General features: G+C 31.4%; 1 long non-coding RNA gene across 2 annotated transcripts; it reads left to right on the top strand.

Moving 5' to 3' along the window:
- Positions 1–3532: 3532 nt before the first annotated feature.
- Positions 3533–6212, top strand: LOC8286355. 2 transcript variants are annotated; one of them, XR_007216831.1, is made up of 3 exons: positions 3533–3966; positions 4743–5268; positions 5372–6212. It is a non-coding gene; the product is annotated as an uncharacterized LOC8286355 (long non-coding RNA). The 2 variants fall into 2 exon arrangements; XR_001535614.3 differs by having other exon boundaries at positions 3536–3966; positions 5472–6212.
- The last annotated feature ends 5499 nt before the right edge of the window (positions 6213–11711 follow it).

Raw genomic sequence — 11711 nt, 5'->3', positions numbered from 1 at the left:
AAAAATTAAAGAGAAATTAGAAACCAAGAAAAAATCAAAATCAAAGAAAATAAGAGAAGAAAATCATAATTAAATGAGAAATTTACTGCAGAAAAAATCAATGATAGCTAAAAGAGAAAACAAAACCACCTAAATAATGTTAAAATAAAAAAGAAGTATAAAAAGGGCCGTATAAAAGAAGAAAGAGAATAAAATAGTGTGGAGACTTTATATTAAATAAAAATTAAATAAAAATTTAAATATTAAATAAAAAATGAATATTAATATTATGATAACTTGTAATGTAAGCCTAAGACATATTAAAACTCAAAAGAGTTTAAAAAAACCTTGTAAGATATATGGGCCTAATGATGTCTTTGTGTTTAAAGTTTGGATTGTTAAATTATAGAGAAAATTTCACCAGTTATTTATTTCTTAAAAATAATTATAAAAATGTCTTTTTTCTTTTTAATTATCCACTGTTGCTTTTAAAAATATCTCTTCTCCATCTTTCTTTATCTTCTATAAGGAGATAAAAAAAAAAAAAAAAAAGAGAGAACTATATACATAGACCAAAATAAGATTTTCATCTAAAGTGAAAATTAATTTTAGATATTTTACAGATAGTTAAAAATATATATTTTTGTTGTTGAGCATTTTTTGAGTTACATTCTTTTTCATTTTAAAATAATTTGGATGCCTAAATATACTATTATTTGATAAATATATATTTTTTGCTGTTTAATTTTTTCTGAATTTGTGTTCTGTTTCATTTGAAAATGTTGAGACACCTAACGGATACTTAATATATACTACTTTTATTAAATATCTCTTTTATTCTTACTTTCTTTTAATATCTTATAAATACTTCACATTCTTCTTAACTTTTTAAAATACGGACAAACATTGTAAATATTGGCTAAATTATTCATTTAAATTTAAATATTAAAAGAAATTGATATTTCATATCATTAGTATTTAAATATAAATTTAATTAAAAATCAACATATATTTTATTTAGTTTATGTCAAAAGTATACCAAATATATATTTTTCTTCTTTAATGTATACCCAACATATATTTTTTTACCTTGTAGCAATTTGTCTCCTTTTTCAGATTTGATATCTTCAATATCTCCAAATCATTAAATTAGCAAAATATCTTTTAGATTATTTATTTATTTATTCATCACTGAAATCATAAAACTAAAAATTTCATTAAAATTAATATGTTTTAGATTCAGTATCTGTCAAAAGTATATTAAACATTTTTTTTTTATCTTTACGAATTTGGTTCTTTTAAGATCTAATATTGAGAATACATCTCCAAATCTTTAAATTAGTAAAATAAATTCTAGTCGATCAATAATGCAATAATATTTCACAAAAACTAAATTTTTATTGTTGGATCTAGAGATATTTTTGGGAGATTCAAAGTTTATTTATACTTTTTATATTTCTATTTTGTCAATGATGATTTTAACGTTGGATTGCTTTTAAAAGCAATGTTATTGATCGATTTCTTGTGTTAATTAATTTCTCCAACTAGTTTTCAGTATTTAATCCTTCAATCTTGTACTTTATACTTGATTTTTTGTTGTTTTTGTTTTTTGTTCTTGGTTTTATTTGAAGAAAACAAATATAGATATTTTTATAAATGAATTTATGTTTAAGAATATTTTTATTGTTAATAATTTTGTGGATATTTTTATAATTACTTTATATTTTTGTAGCATTTTTGAAAAAGAAAAATTATATATTTTATTATCATTTTAGTGTAGTAGGTAATTGAGTAGGATTAGAGTTGATTCAGTCAACGAGTTTGACCATAGGTGGACTTTGATTATCAAGTTTTGTACAATTTTAAACTCAAATATTTGTATTTTTTCTGGGTATGAGATTCAATTTGGCTCTTTTTAACCTTTTAGACTAATTTAATCCAAAATTTTGCTATTTTAGTTTAAATTAACCCTTAAATGTGAGAGTGAAAATCGCACTCTTAAAAAAAATAAAATAAAATAAAAAGAATCTACTATTTCTTTAAAGAAACTATTTTATAATTTAAAAACAATTTAAATACATATTCGAGAAAACAACTAATATTTTTAATCCTACTTAATATTAAAATTTATTTTAGATTTATATTGAATATTTATTGTTTTTTTATAAATCTTGGTCAAAATTACTAATTTATCTTTTTTAGGAAATCACGTTTTATAGAGAGCGAGTTATACTCTCTTTTAGATTAGGGTGATTTGAACTAAAGGAGTAAAGTTTTATGCTAAATTGACTCGAAAAAAAAAAATGGCTAAATTGAGTCTTTCTATAAAGTTTAGGGGCCAAATTAAAATTTACTCTTAAGGAAAGCAACATGTCACCAAGGTAACTTTCCTTATGAAAATTAATTTTATTTTAAAATATGATTAATTGTGCATATGTAATTTACGTAAATATTGAATTGCTCAAAGGAAGGTCAAATATTCAACAGAATTATTTTGCACGTGTGAAAATAAATGTGTAATATTATTCGGTGTTATACGTGAATAATAGATGGGCCAAAAAAGGTTTCTTCTTTAATATGTGGTTATCATTGGTGTTTGTTTGCTATATCAAGATATCAATAACATAAAATAGGGGATTGATAACCTCCTCTGGTTTGAAGGGATGCAAATTGGTTATTGATATTACACCTAAATTAGCGGGCTAAAATATATATTATGATATTATAATTATTTAATGTCTCAATTCAATAATAATAAAAAATAGTACCTCAATTGACTAATAATAAATCAGATTATATTTTTTTATTATTATATAATATTATGACAGCTAGATTTTCTTACTAAATACCATATCACTTCTTATTTAGATACAACTAATCCATGTTAGATGTTAAATATTCTTTCGACTTTTTTATTTTACAATTGTATTTAAAGAATTAAAATTTTCATACCTTTTAGAATTAATTATATACAGATTGTGGGTGACGTGAAAACTAAAAAAAAAAATTAGCTGCCAAATTACACAAAATAATTGTCAAGTAGAAAAGTTTTATCGTCTAATTTTTTAATAGTTACTTAGTTACTATTTTTTATAATTATTAAACTGACATATCAAATTAATATAAATAATATAGTTACGATATTATTATTCCATATAGCGTGTCCACCCGCGGATGTAGCAACTATCATAGAAGATGCTTGTGCTATAGTTTTAAATAATTTGTCCCTAAGAGGAGTAATTGGATAGCCTATAGTTTGGGTAGAAAAGCCCTTTGGAATGAGAATTTGTGGTAAAATGTACAATCCCAATATGAGCGGCTGAATGATCTTTTGATTTTGGCAATTAATCGAATGATAGATTCCATCATCAAGTTTAATTTTTTAGGCTTACAAAACTTTTTCCTTTTCAATGTTAGCGTCAAGGGCGTGTATGTACACTCGTCCTACTCCTACATTTATTTTCTTTTTAGGTGCCACAGGTGCAATCGTACACTATAAAAGGAGTGACCAGGTTCAATGAACCTAATGCCCATTTGCCCTTTTTAATCTGTCTTCATGAGCCAACAACATACCTTCATCTTCATGGAATCAGCTCCAGAAAAGAACAAGAGAAAAAGAAAAAAATAAAAAAGAAAAAAAGAGAAAAACTCTTGTGTTAGGAACATGAGAATTCTCTGTTCATGGAATAAATATCCATTCTCCACTCTTTGATCGATTGTCTTTTGTAGAACCTGTTAATGCAGTGTCAGTACACCATTTATGCAGGTTCGTCTGTTTTCTTTTAATATCGTGGTTGTAAATATTGAAAATAGGGAAGGTATTCTATCCTGGGTTGCGAATGTATCTTGGTAATATTTCGGGGATTATTCAGAGGAGTTATAGCAGAGGTTTATTTTGAGAAGTTGGCCAAGACCAAGGTGACTCGGAAAGCTCATTGTCTAGCAATCCTTGATCCTGCCATTCAAGATTTTTGGCTTTGCTTTCAGGTACAAGTGGCCACAAGACTGATGATTTCTTTTTTATTGAGGGGATGTGGGTCCAAAACTTTCGGATATTTTTTTTTATTTTTCATTAAAACTTGGCTTTAATTTACGAATTTTAACTCCAAGATTATTTTATTAGTATATGGTATAATTTGCAGGACAGGTAATGGATTTGGTTGGTGGTGAACGATTTCGTGTGATGGAATAGCTTAATTTTGTGTTTTATCATGTGTAGATTTTATGTAAATGAATCCTACCAATGGTAAAGTTGAGTTCTTGTTGTCAGGAGTCAAGATGTTAAATTATTACACTATGAATCGATATAATATCTTGGTACTAATTATCTTATCAATAAGAACAAAGATAGGAAGCTGGTGGAGCCCTGGATTGTCTTTGTTAGGTAGTATCGTAGTATCAATTTTAAAATGTTTGGATTAATGGGTGTCTTGCTTGCATCACTTTCTAACTACTGTTGTCCTTTTAGAATTTAATATTTTTTCTTTTGAGAATTTTTAATTCAGCCATAAAAAATAGACCGAATCCTCAATATTTGATATAAACCATAAAATAACAGCTATGCTCTGCAGTTCCTCAAATATAAAGTATATTATTTGAACGTTAGTCAATTGTTAGGTCTCCACTATATATTGATGAAAATTTCAAACTTTTGAATTCAAGGTCAAGCAGTAGCTGAGCAGTTGTGGAAGATTTTGCAGACTACAATTCAAAGAGATTGGCGCAGATTATTACTGAAATGTCTTTGTTCATGTCTGATGCAGATCTGAATTATATTTGCGTATGCGAAGTGGAGCTGAAGATGCCCGCGGGAGGTTGAACACGGAGACGGACAAGTTCTTTGATGTTTTGCTCAAGCGTTCTGGCGTTCACATTGAGTACATGTTCCCTGATGATGCTATTGAGGGGCAAGATCTGATAAGAAACAATGGACCATGATGGCCCCCAAGAATGCTGCCAAATGAGGAAGGTAAATCCTGGAGGAAAAAAATGTTCCTGTCCTGGCCCTAGGGTTGACATTCCAGTTGTTCTTCGAATTAGCAGCCTTGTGCAGAATCCAGTGTCTAATGTGGACTGCGCAAAGGATATGTTGGAGTGGAAGTGCCCCAGTTCCCTTGGCATGTCATCGCAATTACTTCTTACACAGATAGAAGCGCTGCCATTTCTGATATCGTCTCTCAATACTCTATTTCTCTGAGCAGAACCAGGATACAAAACTTAGCTACATCTCAGAACATTGCTGAATCTTTGCGTCTCATACCTTACGTTCTTTGGTATCACTGTACCCAGGTAAAGTTTCTTTTGGCTAGAAATTAAAATTTTAATCTTTTAATTCGTCTTGCTGAAACAAACATTATTTGCACTTGACCCATGCGAATTCTTTCTCAAGCAGAGCATTTTCCTTTTCTTTTTCTGTTGGCAATCCGCGCAAGCATCCAAATCTTTTGGCCTATTTATATTTATTCATTGTCTGGAATTGGTAAATCTCTCAGGCCGGAGAAGAATTATATGTTAGGTTGGCGGAAGAGATAGCCAACAGAAAGGGTAGGTCGAGCAGGAGTTGCAGCTTGGGAGCTTCATCACTGCCTCCAATTGTCTGCTAGACATTCCATTAATCCCATTAATTATGAAAAACTCCTCAAGAGAAGAAATATTCTGATTCAACCATGGCTTTTACTAATGCCTTCGGATGATGTTTATGCAGCATCCACTTAAAGAAGAAGAGTCTGGGAGCAAAGGTAGCAGCAGGGTGGTATGTATCATTGATACTATGGCAATGCGTGCATGTGTCAAAGCTCTATATATAAAGATTCTATCTTCTCGCATTTATGGTGACAAAGAAGAGTTCCCCTTTTGAAACTTCAAATTTCTTTATATGTTTGATCCTATGAATTGGAGCTCCATGAAGATTTTCTCACCTTCATGGTGACAAAAGAAGAGTTCCCCTTTTGAAACTTCAGATTTCCTCATTTGTTTGATCATGAAGATTGGAGGATGTAAATGCGACCAAGAATTCAGTCTATCGATCTCTTGCTACTTTTCTCTTATTCTTGATTTTTTAGAGAGAGAGAGAGGAGGTCTGATGTTTAGGTTTTTCTTGTATGTCGGTAAGCGGAAAATCACAAGTCTAGACAAGAATATATTTATATGTAATTCCGTTTAGTGCTGCTATAGTTATTCTTTACTGAGCATTGAATATGCATTTCATTCTGTGATGCTACATTGGTTCTTTACTTGGCATCGATACTTTTTACTTTTCATTATTAATTTCTGTTAATTCACGGTGTGAAGTGAATTTTTGAGTGGAAGGGTGTCATAATAGTTTCGAATTTGAATCGAAAGTAAGTATTTAAAATTAAAATATATATGTTATAATAATATTAAAGTATTTAGGTTATATAAAATGTCTATTATATTTATAGATAATTTTTTATATGTAAATAAAATTTTATTTTGCAACTCTTACATCTATAAATAGGTAATATAATCAATAGAATATATATATATATATATATATATATATATATATATATATATATATATATCACCTTTTTTTATATTTTTTATTACTGTTCTTTATTTTATAATATTTTTTATTTTTATTCTTTATTCACAACACATATCGGTACGATTTTTTAAAATAAGATTCAATGTAGAACTATTAATTTTTTATATTTAAAAAAATTGCATAAGACTAAACTCTATCTTTATTATAATTTTATTTTATTTTTATTTTATTTTAATTTATTTATTATAGATAATGTTATCTAGTTAATGTTAATTAATTTCTAGTTTCTTAAAAACTAGTATTATATATAGTTTCTGAAGAATTTGTATTATAAATTATAGTTTCTGAAGGATTTATTCTTGAAGAACTAATTGAATAAATAACTAAGGTATAAACTCATGAAGAATTTTAATACTAAGTTCTTGAAGGACTAAATATATTGAAATTTAGTATTTCAATTTATTAAAGAATTAATATTTTTATGTTCCTGAAGAACTAAATATATTGTCTTTAATAGATTGATATTAATTGATGTGCTATTTAATTTTTATATGGAAAGATAAAATATTGTGAATCTTACACAATCATTAATATGATTAAGAACATATTTATGTCTTGCATAGAGTGCTATCACGTACACCGTATTAAAATATAAGAAATATTTTTCAATTAACAATGAGAGAAACTTATGTCAATACAATATCTGATAGTAAAAGAATAATTGAAAGCTCCGAAAAATTAAATATATTACTACCTAGAGGTATATATTTCTATATTAAAAATGCATTGTTCTCCCTACAATCTCGTAGAAATTTATTGAGTTTTAAATATATTTACTGAAATGGATATCATATTGAAACTACAAATATGAAAAATATTGAATATCTCTATATTACAACCCTCGTAATGGGCGAGAAATGTGTATTGGAGAAATCATATGTTTTCTTCTATGGCTTATATTATACTTATATGTGTTCTATTGAAACAAATCTGGTAGTAAACCAAAAGTTTACTAATCCAAATATTTTTCTTTTTGGGCATGAACGATTAGGTCATCCTAAATCAACAATAATACGAAAAATCATTGAAAGCTCTTATGGCCATCTATTAAAAACTAAAAAATTCTTCAATTTAATAAATTCTCATGTTTGTCTGTTCTTAAGGATAACTGATTATTAGACCTGCACCGAGCAAAACTCAAAATGAATCACCTAGATTTCTATAACATATACAAGGTGATATTTGTGGACCAATTCATCCACCATGTGGACCATTTAAATAATTTATAGTGTTAATAAATGCATCAATAAGATGGTAACATGTATGTTTATTATCAACTTGAAGTCTTGCATTTGCAAGATTACTTGCTCAAATAATTCGATTTAGAGCATAGTTTGTAGAATATGCTATTAAGACAACTCGTCTTGATAATATCGGTGAATTTACATCTAAGGTCTTTAATAATTATTGCATATCAATTACAATAACTATTGAACATCCAATAGCTCATGTTCATACTCAAAATGATCTAGCAGAATCTTTTATTAGACATCTTCAATTAATAACTAGATCACTGCTTATGAAAAAAAACCTCCTACTAATTGCTTGGGGACATACAATTTTACATGAAACAACCATTATTCACATCAGGCCAACTAATTATTATAAATTTTTACCATTACAGTTAGTCTTTTTGGCCATGAGCCAAATATTTTCTATTTGAGAACTTTTGAATATGTTGTTTATGTTTCAATTGACCCCCCCTCATCGCAAAAAAAAAAAATAGAACCTCAGAGGAGATTGAGAATATATATTGGATATGAGTCTCCATCTATAATTAAATATTCTGAGCTATTAATAGAAGATATTTTTACTGCGAGATTTAATAATTGTCATTTTAATGAGTGTGACAACCTAACCTATAGAAGTGGTCTGACGAGGGTGGGAAGTGGACACCGGGGCAAAGATAGGATGCCTGGACAAAGAGCGGCTTTTGACAAGCTTTTAGAATGGCAACATTCTAAGGTACAGGGTATATGAATGAATCGAATTGCACATCAAAATAGGGTAGGAATGATTGATAACATATATGTAAAGAGTTTGAACTAATCATATGAGGCGTCTTTGGTTGTTTGGCTATGGAGTTATAGGAACTCTAAAGTTAAACGTGCTTGGTTCAGAGAAATTTCAGTGTCACGACCCCACCCGTGGGCCCGTAACCGGCACTAGGGAATGGGTAGGCGTAAGGCCACCGAAACCCGTAGTAAGCCTGACACTCACTGACTTAAACAAATCTCATCTCAAATTAATATTATTAAAACCACAAATTATCTTAATAGCTACATTCTACATAAATACTTGATGCGGAAAAACTAGGGCGAGACCTCAAACTCGGAAAATTTACAACTGATACATTTACTATTACTATCGCGAGAATCTAAGATTTATCAATTTACATACCAAATCAAATACATCACCCGATGATGAAGGAGTCGGATTCTTGAATAAGAGTCGAGAGGACTATGATACGAATCTGAAAAACAGTAAATAGAGACTGTCAGTCTCGAGAGTGAGTTAAAATCATATATCTATAACAGTTTCAAATATCTCAATGTCACCTTATTTAATTTTAAAATAATTAATAAATCACGCGAACCATACGTGTCATGTTAAAACATATGTGTCATGCCATGCTTAAACAAAATTTATTCCACATGCAACGGGACGGAGTACTTCAGTAGAACTCTAATCCCAACTCTAAAATCTCGATTATTTCAACACTTATGTCTCAACTAACCTCAACTCTATCATCTCAAACCTCTCATTCCAACAGGACTGGCGCCCAGAGAGCAAAGCTCGACCAGGGACCTTACCTCCAGTCCGGTCACTTAACTCTCAGCCTTAGCCTTTCGGCTCTCTTATCCAATAAGACTGGCGCCCAGAGAGCTTAGCTCGACCAGGGACCTTACCTCCAGTCTGGTCACTTAAATTTCCAAATAAGACGGCGCCCAGAGAGCAATGCTCGACCAGGAACCTTTACTCCGGCAACCACACTCTACTAAGCCCAGAGAGCGATGCTCGACCAGGGCAGGTCCTAATCTTTCTTCTTAAAATTTTTACCTCTTTACCCTTTCCCTATCTCTCTCAGATTATATTGGGACACTCATCCAACTCCTATGTTCTACTGCCGTCCCATCCTAAGTCATCATGCAATATTAAAATTGGTAATAAAGGAAAAATATATTTAAATAGTAATTAAAAGCATCATGCAAATGATAATAATAATAATAATTAAATGAAAAATTAAAATTGCAAATAAATATTCACAGTAGCAAATCAAATTTTATGCATGACACGTGCGTAAGCGATATATGACTTTAACTCACAGGTTTGGCGACCTCCTAGCTCTGCTCCGGTGCCTCGGTAGGAGCGAGCCGAACGAACTGACAATCTAGTCACGGAAAACAATTTATCAAAACGATGAAACAATCGATCATTAATCCTAGGTCTAGACTCCTAGGACTGACTGTCTAAGAATCTCGACTCAGGAGAATTCTACCGAAAATTCGGCAGAACCTCCCCTACAACACGAACATTACCCCCCGTAAAAACGGGTCCAGGACCTGCTAGAAAAACACTCCAAATATCCAACAATTTAAACAACGAGAGTCGGGTCCCCAAACTTCACTATTTCCCGACTCCGCCACACAGCACAAAATACAAGGCAGGCAAACTGACAGACAATTATTTTTGACTCACAAATATCAACAAATACACAATATAATCCAATAGACACAATTAAACCAAGAATTTCTAAAATTAATGGGCCAAAAAAAATTACCGAAACGCTCGATCGCTCGGTCGACTCACCTCCGGCCGCCGGAGTCCGATCGACGATCCGAACACACCATCGGACTCACAACGACGCGCTGATGACGATCCCCGCTTTCGATTTTCCGATCTGACACCCGATCATCCGGAGAGATTTGCGGACGATCTCGACCGTCGATTTGCAAACGAAGCCCGATCGCCACGAAACCAGTGCCATCGCGAAGCTTGAGCAGAGGAGAGTCGGGATATGCCCTCCGATCGTCCATCCTCCGCCGGATCTCGCCGGAAAAACCCAAAAACGCCGGCTGCCACCATTTTCTCTCTCCACCGGATCTTCCACCTCCGGCCACCACAGGCGTCGCCGCTGCTGCCAAAAGAAAGCTCTCTCCAAGGGGAGCTGATCGCCACCGAGATCGGCCGGAAAGGCCGCCGGAAACGGCCGGAACGACGCTCGGAAGCCGCTGCCACATCGTCGCGCGATTCGGCCGCCGACGCCGCCACCGCCTCCACCGCCACCATCGTGCTCGCTGTGCGCTTCCTTCCGACGTCAACACCGCCCTCGGCTTGGCCTCCAGCGTCCGTCCACCATGGACGCCGGCGACTCTTTCTCTCCTCCATTTCTTCTTCTTCCTTCTTTCTTTTCTCTCTCCCCGATTTCCATTCCTTTCAATATCGACATTTGACCCCTGAACTTTTCCTTATTACAATTTGGTCCCTCAACTTTCTTAATTACTTACAATTTCATCTTGTAGAATTCCAATTTAACCCCCAAACTTCTTTTTAGCCTTTCATTTAAGCCGCTAACTATTTAATTTGGGCCAAATCCGTATTATTGAAAATACACAATTACAAAAATACCCCTGACCGACATATTTATTTACGAAAATACCAAACTCACAAATTTCCATTAAAACCCCATAAAAATAAAATTATACTTTTAATCCTTATTCTAAAATAATCCTCCAATTAAATCCTACACACAATTAAATTAAATAATCAATTTCCAACTTAAAATTTAATACTACTAATCAATTATAATACCAATTTTCCCAAAATTCTTTTATAAAAACATCCTTTATAATTTCTTCCAAAATTTTTCAATATATAATTTTACTTATATAAATATGCATTTGGGAAAATTTTGAATAACCAAAATATAATCATTTCTCAAATAGTTTACTTGAATAATTTCTTAAAATTTCAAACTAATTGGGTATAGAAAATAACTCATTTATTTGATTAATATTAAATTTTTCATTAAATCATTTCAAATTAAACCCAATAATAATGAAGCTAAAATTAACTTAAATAAAAACTCATTATTAAATATATAAAAATTCCGGGTGTTACATTCAGGATGGGTGACCTCTTGAAAAATTCTCGAATCCGCCAA

Source organism: Ricinus communis, chromosome 7 (assembly GCF_019578655.1).
Source record: "Ricinus communis isolate WT05 ecotype wild-type chromosome 7, ASM1957865v1, whole genome shotgun sequence".
NCBI classification, from domain to species: Eukaryota; Viridiplantae; Streptophyta; class Magnoliopsida; order Malpighiales; family Euphorbiaceae; genus Ricinus; species Ricinus communis.
This window is presented reverse-complemented; position numbering and strand designations above follow the sequence as displayed.